General features: G+C 41.1%; 1 long non-coding RNA gene across 1 annotated transcript in view; it reads left to right on the top strand.

Moving 5' to 3' along the window:
- LOC146964679 (uncharacterized) overlaps positions 1-11,183 on the top strand; it is a 281,362-nt gene extending 270,179 nt beyond the window's left edge. Inside the window, exon 2 of the long non-coding RNA XR_015034651.1 lies at positions 11,124-11,183. This is a non-coding gene — a long non-coding RNA (uncharacterized LOC146964679). The remainder of the gene's footprint in view (positions 1-11,123) is intronic.
- Positions 11,184-21,146: the final 9,963 nt, after the last annotated feature.

The raw sequence follows: 21,146 nt of genomic DNA, 5'->3' as shown, positions 1-21,146 counted from the left end.
GAAAATCCTGCTTAGTTCCTCTTTAGAAAAAAAAAAAAAAAAAAAGACTGGGGGGACACCGCACTCTCACGTCCAACAACCACTACACCACTTGCCTTCCATCCTCAGCTGCGTCAGTGATCCATTGTGCCTGTGTCACATCATGCTTGTACAGACTAGAGGATGTAAACTATGGGGGCCACAAGCTGCGATGCATTTTCAAAAACAGATTGACCGACCACTTTGCTTACAAACACTGGCGCATATTTAACACTTCGCCTGTCTAAACGTGCAGAGCGCTCTGTCACTCACAGAACACCAGGAAGCAATTTGACGACGCTTCTCGAACACCCATCTGGAGACATGTAAACAGTAAAACAGTGGCACAGAAACAAGAGGGAATCCCCCCCCACACACACACACACACACACACACACACACACACACACTCTGGGTTTGGCTCTATTTACCCTGCTTATCTCCCCTCTGGAAGATAAGCAGCCAGACCCAGAGCAGCGCTGCTTATTCAAATGGGGCAAAAAATAATACAGCTCCAGCCACGAAACCCAGACGCTTGAAGTCATTTGTGTGTCCACTGGGTGTTTCTAATGGCTTCACAATCCTTAACCACAGGCTTGACTTTTTTTTTTTTAATCCAAAATTGGGCTTTTTTTTTTTTTGCAGACTCTGTAGTGTTCCCATGGTGTCATTAGCATCGGCACCTTTGATGAATTAGCAAGCTGGCTAGTTAGCTAGCTAATGATGCAAATACGCTCACTGAATGTTAACAAGGTTACACTTGTGTAGAAGAGACCAGAGTCAAGGAAGTGTGAGAATTCACCTCAGAATAACAACCAATGCAGTCCACATGACTTTAGCCAAACTCAGAACCCACATGGACCTGGGACTGTGGGGCAACTGAGTCTGACAACACTTTCAAGGGATAGTTCAACATTTTGACAAATTGGCCCATTGTCATAATCCCTATAGTTTTAGGAGTAGGTTTTGTAGCTATTAGAACGGCGGAGCAGAGCCACGAGCTGCTAATAACGGAACCTTACGAGACTGAGTTGTTGTCGAGGTAAACGCAGAGACTGCTGCCGAAAAACTGTTTCAGACGGGAACACGCATCAGCGGTTTTGCATGAATTTCCCTCTAAAACAACTCTGCCTGCTAACGTTGTGTTATTATCTCATAGCGTGGTGAATGTGCAGGTCACAACTTGTCCACCAGAGCGTTGTGGAGTTGTTGGATTGTGTATTTGATGAGTTTGATGAGAGAAACCAAGAAATCCCATGAGCCTCCGTAGCGTAGCTCTGAGCAGCTCACCGCTCTGCTCCGCCATTCTAAAAACAGCTTGCACCAACAATTAAAGGTGAAAAAACTACTCCTTAAACCATAGGGATTATGGTAATGGGCCAGTTTGCCAAAATATTGAACTATCCCTTTAACTTGAATGAGAGGGAGTGATCTTGATCTGATCTTCTGATCTGATCTGATCTTCTGATCTGATCTTCAATACTTTTGCTTGATTAAATCTAAAATACTGTGGTTCTAAATACGTTTTAATATCATAGGTAGGAAGTCAGCAGTGAGACTGAGCTTGAGGGAAGTGGCAGACACATTGAAGCAAAAATACATGAATAAAATAATATCCAGTGTGATCCCAAATTAAATTGTTAATAAATTAGCTTGACTGCAATGACTACTAGAGAGCATTATGCACTCATTTGACGATTTGAAGATTATACTACATTTTTAAGATCATTCTGCCTGTAAACTGTCTTGACTGGTTAATTTCATCATCATTATTATTATTCCAGATGCTTGGTACTGTATAGATAACAAAAACAGGCAAGGTGGGACAAATAAATAATTTATTAACTTTCAAAACGATACAAAGGAACTCACAGTGGAACATGGAAGCAGGGATGAACGCAGACGAACCAACGAAGGGCAGCGGGAAAACACGCACACAGGTGAGACACATGGTGTAACCACAGGAGGGAGAGGACAAATTTCACAATAAAACAGGAGAAACAGAAAACAAAAGACAAATCATACCACACGCAGATTGGCTGAACCTCCAATTTCCTTTCTGAGGTTTGAAGATTAGGTTCATACATCAAATATCAGCCTTATTTCATGCTCCTATTACTTCATATTCTAATCATTGCGCTGTTAAACTTTGAGCAATGCACACTGATTATCTCCTGCTGATGCTGCTGCTTTACATTAGAATCTTCTCACCTGTGAATAAGTAGCTATAGCCTTGAAGCAGCTGTAGATGCATTGTGTGTTTTACCATCCAACTATTACAGTAATCTAATCAAAAGGAGTCAACAACAAGACACATGGACACACAAAGTAAAAATAATAGGAAGCTTCACAGACCCACTAAGGTAAAACAGCACCTTTTTACATGGGAATAACAATGTTATTTTTTAGTAACGAGTAACCAAAAGACTCAAGAAGTCCCATTACAAAATAATACACCTTTTTTTTTTCGACCATCAACTAGTCGAAAGGCCTTTGTGGAGGCATACTGACTCAGTAGTTGCCCGTAATTACTTAGGGAAGACTGGGGTTGGTTGTCACACTTTTTAGTTTTGCGTGAATATCTCCTCATCAAAACATCCTGGAGTAGTCATTCCAACATTACAAGGTAGCTGAAACTCTTGGGTTTCAATGGGTATCCTGCTCATTTCTCCAGCTTATTTCAATATTTATTTATTAATCAATCATCAAAGACAATCTGACACATTGTGACAACCAACCCCATCGCCGGGTTGGTTGTCACACGCTTTGGGGTTGGTTGTCACATGTAATTTCAATGGGAAAAAATGAAAAAAATCATGGTAATTGTTCAAATAGAATTTTAAAGTGAATTTTTATTCAAATGGCATGAAAAACACAGAACATAAACATGACACATGGGACTCATGTTTTTTTGTTGTTAAAAATGCAGAACTCTGAAATCACAGCACTCATGAACATCATAGAAAAGAACGATCATAGAACCACAGTAGAACTACAGAAAATAATTCATAATGGTCGAACAATACTGTATTGAGTCACCTACTCACTATCTGAGAGACAGTGATGGCAGATATAGGGACTGGACAGACCTTGTTGGTGCGTATTTCAAGCTTTGGGGTGATACTGGGTTGCATATGAGCCGAACTGACCCGGCATATGTTAGAGACATGGCGTCTATATGGGAAAGGTTTTTTTTTAAATTAATTTCAAACAATTCTTATGCTCAGCACAGATGGAAAATCTATAATATAATCAAATGGTTCTGTTGTTACTGTTTAAAAGAGTCAGAATAGAAGAAAGGGTCGGATCGAGAGCAGAATTAATTTACAAGTTTAATCTGCACCAATTAGCCTACACTTTTTCTGAATAAATGTATGCTCCGGCCACACACTGTAGGCTATTATAGGCTACCGGCTCTTCCCTTGGCTCAGCCATCGGACGGGGCCGAACACGACCGGACACATCGGGTTTGGATCAAAAACATTTACTAACTCAGACCAGGGTTTTTTCTGCATTATAAATTTTGAGGCGGCCGCCTCACTGAAATTGTCTGCGTTTGTATGGTTTGTACGGTACGGGTATAGGCTACACGGAGATAAAGTGAGGGGGGATTGACACGCCGTTCCATTATTATCTGAAGCTTTCGGGCAACGTTATCACCCCTAAAAATACTATATTGGTGAGAAATGAACGAGGAGGAGGGGGAAAAAAAGACGGCTATTGACTTTTCTAAACGGTTATGATTTGTTATCCGTGTAGATGTTGATACCCCTACTAACTATAACCACTTACTTTTTTAAAGTAACATGTCCAACACTGGTGAGAACCTCAATCCTGCAGCAGCTGCTCTCAGAGCCCTATGATGCAACTTAAAACAGCCCAAACACCAGACACAACAGCGGAGGACAGTCCATCAGGAGAGGCGAGAGGCGAGACATTTCCCAACGGCCTGAATGTCACTTGCACCATGCACTCTGAACAGTGAACCTATAACGAGCAAGACTATAACGAGCGGCGATGAGCTGACGGTCGTCTTGCATCACGTCGCCATGTGTATACGAGGCCGCCTCATTGTTGACGTGCGGCGGTCTGGGATGGAGCGGCGTTCCCACGCTGAGTCATTGTTTGAGTCCACCCATCCAGAACAGCAACAAATTTATCACAGTCATTCAAGCTGCTACTTGACTTCTTCACCTTGACCTTGGACTGGATGCCGGTGTTTGTTCCACGTACTGCAACTCTGCTGGAATGTTTTTTAGTTTTTTTCCAACAGTAAGTCTCAGCCCAGAACCTGCTGAAACAATTTGTGGAACTGATAATTCCTCCAGTCTGAACATTACAGTCAAAGTACTTCAAAATGAACTGTGCACCAGCAGTCTTTTTTTTTTGCCTCTAAGGCTTATTTCTAGCCGGGCTTATCAGGTGATTATTGATGCATGGTTAAATCTCATTATTGGCCTCTGGCTGGCATCTGACAGTCTACTAAGACAACATCTAATTAAATTTACCCTCTTCAAAGTCATGGATGTACAGTCATTTATGGCAGTGCAGTTCACTATAATTAACTCACCAAGCAAACAATCTGGAGCTTTAATACTGTTGTGTGGATGATGTTTTCTATTCTTTTATTTTTGTTGGTGAGATTGTTGACATAACTCTACAAATAGAGTATGTTTTCTACACACTTCCAATGCCACTACTGTGACTCTGTGGTCCGGTCCACGTGAAGGACAGGTCAGCGCTGCCAGCAACACCTCCTTGTTCCTGGCATGACTCGGTGCAGCTGTGGTCATGGCACTTCTACAGCAGCACAGGTGGTTTGTTTACCTGTCTCTCTGATTCTCTCTCTCTGTTCCTCTCATGCCCTTTTTCCTACACAATTCATTCATTCATCCTTATCTTAGCTCGCCTGCTAGTGCCAGTGCTTGTGTTACAGCCAGCCCGAAAAAGCAGAGTTTTTGTGAAATGCCTTTGTATCTTCATTCTATATATATATATATATATATATATTTTTTTTTTTTTTTAGGTAACACTTTACAATAAGGGTCCCTTAATTAATGTTAGTTAGTAGATTATTAGCATTAAAGGGATAGTTCACCCAAAATTCTAATTTCACTCATTTCCTTCTCACCCTCATGTGGACTAAGGGCTGGGAGAAGTTTCAGAGGCCTCCGTGCCTTTTTGGAGTTACAGCGGGGCTCCGTGCAGCACTGCATGTCCATATGATGGTCAGGGCTCACTTCATACTTCTTCGTCCAAAAAGACACACCAAAAAACATCCAAATACCTCCATACTGCTTGTCTAATGTCCCTCTTGTATAAAGCCCCAATATGAGAAATTGTTCTGAAAAAAAAAAAAAACAAGTACATATTTTAAGCTTGTTTGTAGCGGAAGCTCCCAGTGTATCAGTTCACTGCTCTTCCTGTGTCAGTGCAAATCTCGCGCGATATGTATGAATATAAGAGGGACATTACAGACGAGCACTATGGAGGTATTTGGATGTTTTTTGGTGTGTCTTTTTGGACAAAGAAAAGTGAGGCCCGTTCGCTACCGCCATATGGACATACAGTGCTGCACGGAGCCCCGCTGTAACTCAGAGAAGGCACGGACTCTGAAACTTCTCCCAGCCCTTAGTCATTTAGCCCTTAGAAATTTTGGGTGAACTATCCCTTTAATATATAAACTAATGTGTTACTTAATGCTGAGTAATGCATACATAATGATTATTCAACTTTTATTATTACTTAATAATTTATTAACTAACTTTGAGTAGACACATTAATTAACTGCTTACTAATAGACTACATTAATTAATGTGTTTCCTAATTCCTAAGGTTAATTAAGGGACCCTTATTGTAATGTGTTACCTTTTTTAATTTTTGGTGGGGGTGGTAATGTCTTTATTTTATAGGGCAGTGAAGAGAGACAGGAGAGCAGAGAGAGAGATCAGGGGAAGGACATGCAGCAAAGGAGGTCAGGAGTCAAACCAGCGATCAGCGCTTCAGGCTATGCCAACAACCACTCGACCCCTCCCACATCTTCTTTCAAATCTCACGCTATGAGATAATAACATGGTGAATGTCCACCTGTGTTTTGGAGTTGTTGGATTGTGTATGAGTTTGATGAGGGAAACCAAAAAATCCCATGAGCCTCTGTAGCGTAGCTCTGAGCAGCTCGCCGCTCGCGGCTCTGCTCCGCCGTTCTAAAAATAGCTTGCACCGACAAATAAAGGTAACAAACCAACTGCTATGACTATAGGGATTATGGCAATGGGCCAATTTGCCAAAATGTTGAAATATCCCTTTAAGGTATCAACCCAGCAGAGCTTTAATACCCCACGTTGCTTTTTAGAACTCAAGAAGCCTTCATAAAGAGAGGTTGAAAGAAGTCCAGCTGCCTTCAACTTTACTTAGGGACAAATTTGCATGCAATCACGGAGCTCAGCCATCGCAGTCGGTATTGTCTGTGTTGTATTTGGCCCACAGTTTCATATTTTTGTGTGTTTCCACATTTTATCCAACCATTTTCACCATCATTTTCTGTAATAGCACAACTGACCCTGTCAGATGGCTCCATTCTAACCACTCAGTCAGTCATCTCATACTGGCAGAGATCCATGAGTGTAAAACAGTGCACCTTGTTCACCGTGCTCAACCTATTAGATGATGGGACACATGTCATAATGCCCGATGTTGTGGTGTATCATAGAAATCCCGATGAGCTTGGGAAAACATTAGCCTATGGGTGAATTCAGCTTCTAATGCATCAGTGGCTGCTCACTACTTAATAGCAGTTACACACACAAAATGCTGGGTTACAAAAACAACCTAATTACGGTGTGACCACGCTGCTGGGTCAGAACACATGCTGAGTCGTTTCAATCCCACAAACCACAGTGCTGTATTTACAGCTATATTTATATAACCTTCATTTCAAATTGTAGCACATTTTGGATATTATGCTGCATTTTGGTTCTTTCAGAGCTAATATCATGGACACATGAACACCACAGTACAGAGCACAAGACACCAGGGGATGTGTGAGTTTATTAATGTATGACATCCAGTAAACTACAGTCATGACCAGCATGTGTTCATCTGAATCTGATAGTACTCATAGAACAATGTATGGCTTGAATATTCATATCAAAGATATAATACTTCCGAATACTAACAATTTTCTCACTGTGTCTGTCTGTCTACCTTACCCTGTACAGTACCTTGCATTATTTATCGTATTTTAGTCTTATATTTAGATTGTTGTGGAGAAAACTATAGCTGAATGAATGCTTCTAGCACCTAACTACCGTCTAGGAAAGATTTAGATGTTGAAAACAAAGTCTTGTGGCCTTACAACGACAACAAATCTGTGTGGCCTTACAACGACAACAAATCTGTGTCAGTCTTCAACATCAAACAACCATCCTGGGGCCTCATTTATCATTGTGGATACACCTTTTTTTACACAATTTTCCCCTCGTTTTGTGCGTACGCACTTTTCTCCGCCAAATTTGGGATCTATCAAGCCAAAACCTGACGGGGAAAAGTGCGGACATTTACACCCATTTTGACACTGGCGTACCGTGATTTACACCTGTTTTGAGGAACAGGAGGAATTGGCGACACCGTTGCTGAGTCAGAGAACTGCAGTGTGAGAGGGAGAGAGGAGCGCGGAGTACATTTAGAAGAGCACAGTAGGATTTTTTTGAAGTAATTGTGGTAGTGGTGGACCGTTGATGCTGGTAATCCAACCCGCTCTATAATAACACTAGGCTCTATGTTAATTGATAAACAGAGCGGATTGTGGATTTTGCTTTTTTGATTAGGCTATGTGTGACGTCTGACAAGGATCAATCCATCCAAGTTTAAAAACACACCGGCAGCAGCGCAAACTGATCTGCAGACTGTTATTATTCTGTCACCTGAGTTAACGTGGTGCACGTGAGTTTGGAGCTGACGAGAGGAGAGAATAAAGAGTGAGACAACGCGGCCCTGAGGAGGAACTATGAAGGACTCAGCTCACTCGCACAGTTTGATTGATCTGAAAAAGGTGTAAATATTTAGGGTGTACGCCATTTTCGTCTTTTCGCCGTACGCAAATATTTAGTAGCAGTTTTACACCCTCCCCCCATTGTGGATACACCTATTTTTACACCCTTTTTCCTCCATTTTGTGCATACGCACTTTTCTCCGCCAAATTTGGGATCTATCAAGCCAAAACCTGATGGGAAAAAGTGCGGACATTTACATCCATTTTGACCGTGGCGTACCGTGATTTACACCTTTTTTGAGGAACAGGAGGAATTGGCGACACCGTTGCTGAGTCAGAGAACTGCAGTGTGAGAGGGAGAGAGAGCGGAGTACATTTAGAAGAGCACAGTGTTTCCCCTAGGATTTTTTGAAGTAAGTAGGCTAGTGGTAGTGGTGGACCATTGCTGCTGGGAATCCAACCCACTCTATAATAACACTAGGCTATATGTTAATTGATGAACAGTGCGGATTGAGGATTTTGCTTTTTTGCTTATACACACTCTAGTGTGACGTCTGACAAGGATCAAACTCGCCAAGTTTAAAAACACACCGGCAGCAGCGCACACTGATCTGCAGCTACTGAGACTGTTATTATTATGTCACCTGAGTTAACGAGGTGCACGTGTGTTTGGAGCTGACGAGAGAATAAAGAGCGAGACAACGCGGCCCTGAGGAGGAACTGTGAAGGACTCAGCTGTAATGGAAAAACCTAACTGAGTCCAGTAGAGCTGTAACTTTGTAGTGGAAAGGCGTTCAAAGTAATGGTAACTATCGTCCTGCTTTACATTGTTTTAACATCTAGGTAAAAAAGAAAAAGGTTTTTGTTTTTATTGTATCTTATTAAAATGCAAGATCATTTTTCTGACTGATTTATTGCCCCATGTCACCGTGTATCTCACTTTCTTTCCCCCGCCCGTTGTCTTCGTTGTCACTTTGTTGTCACTTTGTAGCCGCTCCATAGAGCGCACATGGCTAATTAATATGCACGTGCTGACCATATATGGTTGTGTCTAGGTGTTCCGGGGGTGGAGTAAGAGGTGTGTTCACGTGCGCACCATTCTTGGGTCCGGTGTGATTTATCAAAGGGGAATTGCGGAGAGTTGTGCGTACGCACAGTTTGATAGATCTGAAAAAGGTGTAAATATTTTGGGTGTACGCCATTTTCGTCTTTTCGCCGTAAGCAAAAATTTAGTAGCAGTTTTACACCCTTTTTGATAAATGAGGCCCCAGATGTGTTAATTCTAGCGGTGCTGTGTCAATGACTGTAATGGCTAATATTATATAAGAACAAACATAAGAACTAACACATTTAAAATGCTTTGTTGGAGCAGGCTCACTTCACAGGACGTGTGATTGGATGTTTCATTGCTGAAATTCTTGCTGAGTCATAGTTCACGCTGATCCCACACTGTACTTATTCTGATTGTGAGTTTGCAGAATCCATCCAAAGGCACGTGTTAGAGTTGAAATTCTGTTCACTCACTCGTTGTTGGAAATTTTAGCTTTTATTCTTTCTCTTTATCCCTGTGAAATGTCCCTTTTTCATCTCTGGTTATCTACTTTGTTCTTATCACTTCCATGGATTCTGTCCTCCTGTTGACTGATTTTTTTTTTTTGTCTTAATACAGCACGTTCAACTCAGAAAGTTGTCATTCTTATTTACAAAAACCTATGAAGAAAACAACCACAAGACAGAGTGTCTCCAAAAGTATCCTGAAACTCCTTGAAAAGATATTCACCTTGATCAATGAGCAATACATTAATATACATGTTGTTTGATGTGTGTTTTTCTGTGGTTTTCCTGACTTTGTGTATTGAGTTCTACATATTTGTGTGTGTTTTCTCCTGTTTCCAACCTGTAGGCACCTCATTTGTCTCACCTGTGTGATTCTACCACCTGTGTCTCATTTCTCCCTTGTGCGTTTAGCCTCTGTGTTCCCCTTCTGTCTTAGTCAGTGGATTTGTGCTAGTTTGTAACTACTTCTGTTCTCCTGTCCATGTATTTCTCCCTGTGTTCCTGCCAGCCTTTAAATTACCTCCCTGGTTATTCTTGTTTTTAGGCATTTCCTTGTTACCCTTCTTTGAATGACTGAATTTAACCCTGAATGCTGCTTCCTTTAACTAAAAATGATGAAAATAGAACACAACACAGTTAAAGGGATAGTTCTTTTTATTTTATGTCGTCGTCAGTTTCTAATTGTTTATTTTTACATTAACTTACGTTGACTTTTATCCTCCATTGCCACAAACCATCAGCTTTTCTCAATTTGTTCATCCATCTTTCCTATTTGATCAACACTCCATTCCACACTTGTCTCTTCCAGCAGATGTACAGACCAGCAGTGACCTTCTGTATAGGCGCTAGTGTTGACTAATGAATGCAAATAATGCCATGTGTCAGCTTATTAGCGAAAAGCCATTTAGACACAAGCGCATCACCTCTGTGCAAACACAGTCACTCTCTTCTCTGTTTGTCCAAGTCCTCTGTACCTAATGAAGGAGAGCTCGATTAAACATGTTGGCTTTAATCTCTTTACCCCTCGCTAACTCATTATATGCAAGATTGTTGTCTTTTAGTCAAGGTAAACATTGTTAAACTGCAGATTAGCCGCTGATGCCTTGACCCCGTTGTCTCCTTCTATGCACATTATTGTCCATCACATTCTTCACCTTTTGGTGAATTTAATTGGGTTATTCTCATTGAATTGGGTATTCTGAGAACCCAATACGCTGGGTTATTTCTGTTGGGAATGGAGTTATTAGCTGTTGGGTTGTAATTTCTATAATGTTGTGTTGGTTTATTTTGGACTACCCAACACATTGGGTTGACGTTCAGACATGCGCAACCAAGCAAGTTGGGGGGTTATTTCTGTTAAATATACAATCTTTTGTGATACTGTTCTACACAGTAATTTACTAATTCAATGTTCTACTTAGTTTCTGATTACTGTTATGGAAATAAGCACTTTGACACCATAAGTGAAGTTGTGTGTTTGGTTAGTGACCTTCCTTCCTTTATGCAGTTTATGTGTGTGTTCTAAACATAATAAACAGCATTCCTCCTAGCCAAGCAGTGTATGAGGCACAGGAGCTGCTACAAGATCTAAAGTTAGTCTCTGTTTGAGTTAATGTTACTATAGAACCCTAGCCTGCCACAATAAAAATGGGTTATATGAACAACCCAATTGTTGTATTAAGTGAACCAACCCAATTTGTTGGGTTAAATTAACCCAGCATGTGTTCTGTCCAATATTTAACCAGTGCTGGATTGGGAAACTACCCAAATTGGGTTGTTTTTAACCCAACATTTTTAAGAATGTACCCTGAAGATTTCCTGGTAAAATTAAAGGGACAACGAGGAGTTTCGGAAAAGCGAAGCGTTTTCACACTACATTTATGAGCCTCCGCGCGCACCGTAAAATTCTTTGACCGGCACAAGACAGACTCATGTTTTCATTCATCAAGAATTAAAGTCAGAGGTTCAAAGACGATCACACACCGTCGTAGTTCCGACCATAAACGGCGATTCAGCTGCGTTATTCTCATGACTCGTTGCGAAACCGAAAGTAAAGAAACGCTCGTCGGCTCGACCAGCATTTCCACCACCACTAATAATAACAAAATAACCATAGAGACAAAACGATATATTTATCGAAAATGGGCCCATTAACAAGTGTGGGTAGCGTAGATTCATCCACATTAACGTGAGACTTTTTTATAACCGAATAGAAACTCTGTGTTGTCCCTTTAAGGCAACACAAGGGCATGAATTCCTGTGCAAGCTGCTATTAAAGTTGTCATTTTAATTCCTTCTGCTATGTTAAATCAAAGTAAAACCACAACAGGAAAAAAACCCCACAAAGAATGACCTCGAAGAAATACAAAACAAGTTAATCACAAGTTTAAGAAAGTAGCTCAACACAAAAAGGCACACCACTGATTCAAAATGACAAAGAGATAAGGAGACACTAAAAAACAGCTCTGATATGGCTGCGACACAAACAACAGCTACTTATTGATATGAAATTGTATTGGAATATATTCTGTGTCTTTGGCAGCCGTGTACTGTACTGCAGTGATAAAACAAACCACCTATCAAGTTCATTATCACCACTGAGAAGGCTGGAGAGAGACACCTGGGCTGTGAATGGTATCCCCACCCCGGAGCACCTTGATACCTTTATCCATCACACATCCTCCTTCCACTGGGCCGTAAATGTGTCTCATGTGGCTGCACATGGCACCACATCCAAAGCCATTCCCTCTACATATGGTGGAGATATGCTAAATAAAGCCTTATTGTCCTTCCAGGAATCACACGCTAGGGTCGAAGTGAGGTCTGCTGTTGGTGAAATATTGCAGGAATATTAAAGAAAGCAGCCACCCTGTGCTGTTTACAGTCAAGGACACTGGTATATTATATGCCCGTAACGACATGATATTAAGTTACCACCTTTTAAATGAGGTTTAAACAGCGGCCACACTGAGTTCAAGGTGGGAAGGGTCATTGTTGTCTGCAGCACTAAACACAAACCTTAATCTGATAATGGATGAAAAAAAAAATATTAGAAAAGTATTTTGAGTGCTAATGAAGAAATTCGCCTCTGGGTAAATATTAATTTGTTGTTGGTCAACTGTTAATGAACATTTGACTGCGGGGAATTCTGTTTTCATGGCAAATGACATTGAAGGCAAGTCAGAAGTGTAAAGGGCCTCCTCAGGACGGCAATTAGAGTCTAATTCAGCATGAAAAGCCCCAGCTGTTGTGTGTCCAATCTCAGTTTGTGACAGCCATTTATAAACACTCGCCTGTAATACTCCCGTCTTTTTGAGCCTCAGGGAAAGTTGAGTTTGTCATTTCCCTCGCATCGGTTTCTGTGTCTTCATCTTTCCAGCCCTACGTGGAGACCTCAGAGCTTCACAGGGCCCAGGCACAATATGATGAACGGATGGCCTTTCACCATGCAGCTCACTGTATTCCTTAGCCACTTCAGATATCACCCCCATTCTTCTCACTGTTGATACTAAGTCTTTTTTTTTTTTTACTACACAGTTTTAGAATATCATCCTCATCAAGGTCAGTCATTTTTATAGTGATATAAAAGTATTTCTATTTAGGTTGTAGAGTGTGTGTGCGATTTCAAAGGAGGCAGTTTCTTACTTTTCTTATGTGGTGGCTTTTAAGCTGTCTTTTTTTGAAATGAGACTTGAAGATTTCCAACCCGATTTATCCTAACAGTTTACCAGGTGCTGAGGAGTGATGGAGAATATAGTTATATGCTACTGACAGTTTTATTGCAGTTTATAACACAAAAATACCACAGTTCCAGTGACTGGAAAAATAATACTAAATAAAAATAGAGCTCTCTTCCTTTAAAACTAAAATACAAGAAACAGAGAATAAAGTGTCTTTTGTTTGGTTTGTACTTTGTTGAGTTTGTGTTGTATCTCGTCAGCGTTCTTTGTGTATCTTGTGTTGCTGTTTGTCTCATGTCTCTAACTTGCACCACCCGGGTGGGTTAACTTGGGTGTGTTTATTTCCTTATATATAATATGGGAAATCCTGTGTATTCCAAGGTGAATCCACTAAAGGAAACCCTGCAGCAGCAGACTTCATTCACTTGATCAAGGGTAAAAAAAAAAAAAAAAGTGTAAAAAACGTATACAGACTACACATTTTAAATAAAGTTACTTAATCACTTATTTTTTAAAAATGAAATCATCATAAATTACCAATGTTAAAGCAGAATTAAGCAGAATATTTATGTTAATATAAGTCAATATATTAATATAAGTTAATATAGTTATATCTTCCGACGGCAATCACTTATATAGAGTGTTTGGTCCTGTTGCTAATCAGTTTGCCTGTTCATGACACAGGACAAAACCATACTCCCAACAGTCTGTCTGCCATGTCTGCTATATTCTGTATTCTGATTGGTCAGTCACTATATTTTAAGGCCTGTTAGTTCTGTGTAACAGACTTTTACTAGGGATGGTGCTCTGAACAGCGCTGACTATTGTTACCTTTCCATTGGGCTACTGCTTAGGAAAAATACAAAAGGAGAGATTGAAACCCTAGTGGCTGAAAATTCCCTGGATAATTCCCTGTCAATCAATTCAGGCAACAGTAGCGGATCGCTCTCAAAAGCCGTGTTTGGAAAGTACGACAATTTCTGATATTGTTCATTTTTGGCTACATCCATCCTTTTTTTAGCAATAAGATCACATTTTATCAAAAATGTTGTCCAAATTATTTATTTCATTAGTAATAGCCGTGCTGGTTCTATCCATCCTGTCTGGGTTGAATTCTCTATAACAACCTGCTCACTCTTCATTATCCCTTATTATATGGCTCAAACCATTACTCTGCTCTCAGTGGGGCAAAACTGAGTGCCAAGCAGACCTGGGGTCAGCAGACCAACCTCTTAACAGAATGTAAAATACTGAACAAGTAAAACTTGTGATAAATCAATCAAAGCGTAAAAGTATTGATTTCCTCATGAACGAATGGAGTGAACCTTTCACTGCAGTGAGAAGTGACTGCTACAAATTCAGTAACAGAATGAATGTAATTCTCAACCCCGCCTCCTCTGTTACATACAAAACACTCATTGGTGTGGTGATTGCATCCTTATTCTGAAATACGAGCACATTCACACGCAAATAACACTGACAGATATATCCACACGGGCACACACACTCTCCAAACACCAGCTCTGCATTATTCACACCCTTGGCTGATGTCCTTGTCCTGGATTGACCTCCGGTTGCATTTTCCAGTCTCACAAGCTGCGATGGAGAACATGGAAATCTGCTTCCACTTTCTGCTGCTGCAGAATACAAACCAGAGAAGACACCGTCCTGTCCTCTTCACGTGTCATGCATGAAAAAAATCATATATTTGAATAAGCAAACATTCACCCATATGTATTCAAACTCAGCCATACTCTACGCATGCAAAGACATGGCACACATGAACAATGACTTCAGGTTGGCGGCAGAGCGGATACAATGACAGGCTAATGGAAAGATAAATGTCATTTTCATAATTCCTGATATCAGCCAACAATGTTCTCTGTAGTCTTCATTTCCATACCACCCACCTCCATCAGCAGCACAGGGCCAAGGCACACAAACAGAGAGGAAGTGAAGCAGGTCTGAGTTGAGTGGGGTAAATCTATCGTCTGTTTTCTATAACCCTTAGTATTATGATTTGGAAAATGTACATTAAATCACAGCTACATGTGTGTCCCTAATGCAATTTTAAATGATCTGTCTATTTAATATAAACAATGATGAGATAGGGAATAGGGGATAGGGAGAGAAAAGAGTGGGGACATATACAGGAAGTCAGGCAAGGTCACTCCATTTAGCAACAAACAGCTGCTGAACAACAGAATATGGAGAGAGAGAGAGAGAGAGAGAGAGAGAGAGAGAGAGAGAGAGAAATAACCACAAAAAAACATGTAATTTGGACTCCAACAGTCAGTGGCTAATTTTGCGCTAACCCCTTCAAGCCCTTTTTATCCGCTACATTAACAGAAGGTGTTGTGAAGCTGTCGGCTTTTAATGTGCTTAACAATGCATTAAATGACGTGATTAAGTGGCCGAATTAGACAGTTAAGCCTTTCCACCACTGTGTCAAACACAAGGCCAGCACTAAACAGGTAGGGGAGATGTGTAAAAAAAAAAAAAAAAAAAAAAAAAGAAGTGCAGACAATAAGCAGCATGCAGCAGAACGGCTGAATGTGAAATCATAAAGGACACGCTGGAGGGAGTTGAGTCTGACTCTGTGAATGTTAGTTGTTCTTTTTCTTGATTTGTCATCAAGTTCTAAAGGCACACTCACCAGCTGAGCTGAATTTCATGGTTTTTAGACTGGAAGACGTGGTTGAAAGGTTCAGAACACCTGACACCGTTATTTCTGGGACCTCATGCAATGGTATGGTAATGAGGGGTGTAGGTTGTTAGGGACGCAACACACCCTCTCCAAAACAAAGAAGACTTTTTTATGCTGTCAGCTGAATGTACGTGAACATGTCTGCCCTACAAAGGCAAAGTGCAGTATCTGTAAAAAAAAAAAAAAAAAAAAGCCAAACTGAGAGAAACAGCTTTTTGTGTTTTTCATTGTCAGGTTTAAGCATCAAATTATGAATAACTACCAAGTCTATAATTGATTAGATAAAGGTGGACTGTATTAAATGTATTTTGTAGTTTGTCTTTCTGACCAATTTTGACCGTTTTATGGCAGATACTGCACTGGCTTGGTATTAGCTACAGACACGGCACTTTGCCTTGGTTTTACTCCAATGGAATTTTAGAGTAAATTATAGAATGTAGGGTGTACAGTACTCTTTCCAGATACTGCACTTTGCCTTGGTTTCACAGTGCTTTTTTGGATGGACAGCAAAATTAAAAGCCCAATAACTCTGGAAATGTTAGCAGTACCAATATCAAATTCTACCAGATTGAAGAGAATATGCCACACTTTTGATTGGCCAAAAAAAAAGAAGAAAAAATGCAGATTCTGCACCTTGCCTTTGTAGGGCAGATGTGAGATCTGTAGTTACAGTTACATTTTTAAAAAAAAAAATGCAGTAACAGACACTGGCATGGACTTTATGAAGTCATGTGTGCTGCAGTGCCGACATTAGGAAAAATGGAGTCATTGCAAATACCACAATTTTGCTTATGCACTTGCTCTGGATCAACACTGATAACTTTACCGCTGTCAGCACACTGATCCGCCCATTCAGACAATCAGTTGTGAGAATTCCTATATCAGTTGTCTTAGAGATATCAGCCCTGGCAGGTAGCATCGACATTGCCTAACTCAAATCTAATTATTCAGATAATATAATATAACATGGGAGACAGTCCTGTTCTCCCAAAATATAGGTACAGTATGTGTCTCTACTGACCTGCTCCACTTGTTTGCAAATGTGTTTGGTAGTATGCACCACTTCGGCACAACACAAACTGACATCTAAAACAGTAAGTGAAAGGTACTGGTGCACACAATAAAGGAGACATCGTTTTAATTCTCTACAGTGCATTAATCATAGCCTGACTGTGGAAATAATAAAGAGCAATCACACAAAGCTTAGCTTAGCTCTGTTAATCAGCAGCTGAGGCTTGGTAGCCTGGAACTTAGCCCTGCTGGTTAGAAGCCAGGTCACATTTTGATAAGATAGCTACAGCAACAAGCAAACATGTCGGTAAATTATGGAAATAATCCAATCATCTGATAAAGCAACAGGGATGCATCTGGTAATAAATGTGTATAGGCTACTGTAAGAGTTAACATTATGACATGAACACAATGTAATTACTACACAACACAGCAACAGTCTGATTGTCTCAATGATTGTGTTTCTGATCTGGAAATATTGTGAGCCCTGCTTATTGTAATGGCATTATAACACAAGTGGGACTGAACCATTATGGATTTTTCTTTGAATGTGGTGTCTGCATGGAAAAAATGTAGTTTTATGAACTTAATCAAATATAGATGATTTTTTGCCAATGGAACCCTGAGCAGGTTAATCTGACCACAACAGTGATCGTAATTTGAATTTTCACTCATGTTACATGAATCACGTAAATGACGTAAATCAATTATTTGGTTCAAAAGTCTGTTTTTCATTAATCAGTAATCCCCCTCATCAACAAAGTGAAGTGTTCCTTTCAGCTCTGAATTAGCCGTTCATATCATTCATATCTACATGGAGCGGGTAAGCTCGGTGCTGGCTGCCATGTGGTGTCTCCATGTTTTTACGTTCAGTGGCAGCGTGACGGTAGGAAACCACGGAAACTCAGCGGAGACACCGGAGCTGTCGGCTCAGGTCCAGGTGGCGTCTTTGAAAAGTCACCGCGGTAACGCAGTGAGGAGGAATGGAGCGTTACACTGATGCTGCATTCACCTGCAGTCGGGCAGACGGCCGTCGCTAACAAACCAGATGTCATTTTAGTCACAGAAATGGAGAGAAAGCCGGTAAAACGTGGGTCAGGTAAACAATACGACATCGCCATTGTCACGTGCATTGTTTTGCCTCGTGCTGACAGACCACTTATTTACCGTTACATGCAGCGGCTGTTGTCCGTCTGCCGTCTGCCCAAATTCATGTGAATGCAGCATGAAAAATACGATTGCTTGCGATATACAACCGCAACGCTAGATGGGAGTAATTCCTACGTAATGTACCATTAAAACTGTTTATTTCATCTTCTCACACTCTCATAGTGGGCACAATGATACCAAATGAATACAGAGTTATACTCAGCTGGGAATTTTTTCTTGAGACTCAAAGAGTAACTCATACACTGGCTTACACCAGCAATTATGAGTAGGGCAGCAGATGATATTTAAAATAGAATCCTGTAATATAATCAGACAGGAATGAAGTTAACCCTACAAATGTCTGCTGCATACTTTCTTATGTGTGTGTTTTCATCTCCTTGTCAAACATGTCCAGAGTTTGATAAATCTGATCACTTTTTTTTAAAATATCAGTGTTAGGTTATGGTTATGGTTTATAAATGAGGCTCCAGTAGTATACCTTTGGGATGTGGTAGAACGAGAGATTCTCAGCACGAATGTGAGAAAACGGTAGAAATGATGTGATGCAATCATGTCAACACGGAGCAGGGGAAAGTTTCCAACGTCTTGTGGAATCCGTGCTTCAAAGAACCGAGGCTGTTTTGGAGAGCAAAGGGGGAGGGAGGAAGAATCCCCAAGTGTTAGCGTGGTGTTCCTAATAACGTGCTGGCTAGAAAGTGTATGTTGTATATATGTGTTCCACAGCTTTAATAACACATAGTATATTACATTAAAAGCTGTCAGTGAAATCTGGATGAAAGAAAAGAAAATGAAAAGGTTGTAAAGTGCATTTGAAAAATGGCTGACTGTAAGAGTTTGTGTGTGTGTAATTTAAAGGAGTAATGGAGGTGAATGAGGCAAACCTGCAGTGCTTGGCTGTTGCTACCAAACAGTGTTGATGTGGGCACTATATCATTACAGTATATGATTACAGCAAAGGCTTCGGGAGGTGTTTGGCAAGCGTTTCTGCCACTGTGACTTATTGCTCGTTAAAAACTTTCTGCATGAATGATGCCTCTAAAAAATCCGACCAGTTTGCGGTGCCATCGCTTACACGGGGGACGCTGTTTCTGGAGCATACTGTATGAGTGCTGCCATGTTAAAGGGATACGCCAACATTTTTTTTTTCGTGTCTGGCCTCACTGCCGAGTCCATGACCAGCACATAGACACCATCCTTTCAACTGTGCGTGCAGTAACAAGGGAGATACGGGCAGAGCTGGCGCACCGCTAATTAGCTTAGCTCAAACGCTGGAAGTGCATGGGTAGTGTTAGCCTGCCTCCTACCCCAGCTGAAATCAGCAATCAGAAGCTGATTTCATTTTAGACTTCTCTGGTTTGTTCTTGGGCTTCCAATACAAAGAATCGGGACTAACACTCTAAACTCTGTAAATGTTTCACTTTATCAACATTTCAAACACTTTTAGGCGAGAAAGTAGCCGTTAAGATGAGCAGCGTGTCGTTACTTTGTCTACATACCAGCTGTTTTGTTTGTTCGGACAAATTCGGCGCTACTCAAGCTAGCCGTTACCAACACACTTCCGGTTATTTCACAAAATAAAACACCTGTTGCCCCTTATGACCATGACGATAGAATATGTGCTTTTACTTTGAGATAGGAAGCTAACCTACCCTCGATGTAGCTAGCTTGAACCAAAATAAACCGTCTTTGCTTGAACCCTCCGTTTTGACCGATCTCGCCCCGTTAGCGGCATTTGACCGCTCAAGATGCCTCAACTCTGAGACGAAGATCGGCCCGCTGGTTTCCGTTTAGAGTTGCTGAAGAGTTTCTCTGATGACTTTAGGCGGAGGCAGGCTAACACTACCTATACACTTCCAAGCGTTTGAGCTAAGCTAATTAGCGGTGCGCTAGCTCTGCCCGTATCTACTGCACACACAGTCGAAAGGATGGTGTCTATCTGCTTGTCATGGAGTCGAGAGTGAGACAAGACACAAAAAAAAATGTTGGCGTATGGCTTTAAATTTGCACCTTGCCAGTGTCTCCCGAGCCACTGCTGACTAGGCCAGTCCTTGCTGGAATCTACGCAGGGCCCAGAGCAGGAAGCGGCTCTGCGTCAAGACCTTCTGATTCTGTCGAAGGCCAGGAGCTGGCAGGGTATCTTGGAAAAACAAACCCAACCCTGTTTGACCCCCCATCCCCCCCCACTCCCTGGCATCTAACTTATTACCTCATTTCTGACACCTTGGTAGGTCCACCCTCCTGCAGACACATAGGAGAGCGCTCATGTAGCAGATAACACCCTCAGCAGGGTCATCCAACGTTTTTTTTAAAGTCTACCCTCTGATACCGAGTTGTAGTAAAATGACTTCCCCTTGTTTATTATCTTAAAGCTTAGACAGAAAAGCACAGACAGGGGATGTGTGCATTGGTGCGCTCTGAAATTCTTTCTTTTTTCAGCTCCGCAGCAGTTTCGGGCCAAACTCCACAGTCCGGGCTGGATGGCAGAGGTAGTTCCTGCCCAGCTGGAATAATAAGAGGCTTGGATGACACTTCCTCCATAAACACCAGAGGAGAGAGGTAGGGGGTCAGCGGGCCTTGCTTAGGAGGCCTGCCTGCGACATGGAGCGCCACTCACAGACAAAAGATGGAAGGAGGGGACAAGGACAGAAGGGCTGTTGGCACCACTTGAAACACACTCCTCACTCTACGTGTCAGTCGCTGCCCAAAGGAAAAAAAAAAAAACATCTCAAGCTGAGGCGAGCCAGCCAGGGGCCCCGGCATCTGGATGTTTCACGTTATAGTGTACTGAATAAAAATGAAACAAAAATACACGTGCTTCACAGACGCTGTGAAATAATTAGGTGGATATGAATAATAATGATTTGTTATTGGAGTTCAGTCTGAGGGTAACAATAAAAACAAGTGAGGTCAAATTGTAGGTAACACTTACAATAATAAGGCCCCCTAATTAATGTTAGTTGGTACATTATTAAGCATTAACATATAAACTAATGTGTTAATTAATGCTGAGTAA

This window comes from Trachurus japonicus, chromosome 21 (assembly GCF_045865225.1).
Source record: "Trachurus japonicus isolate A0001 chromosome 21, Traja_1.0".
Lineage (NCBI taxonomy): Eukaryota > Metazoa > Chordata > Actinopteri > Carangiformes > Carangidae > Trachurus > Trachurus japonicus.
Note: the sequence above shows the minus strand (reverse complement) of the source record. Positions and strands in the feature narration are given on the sequence as shown.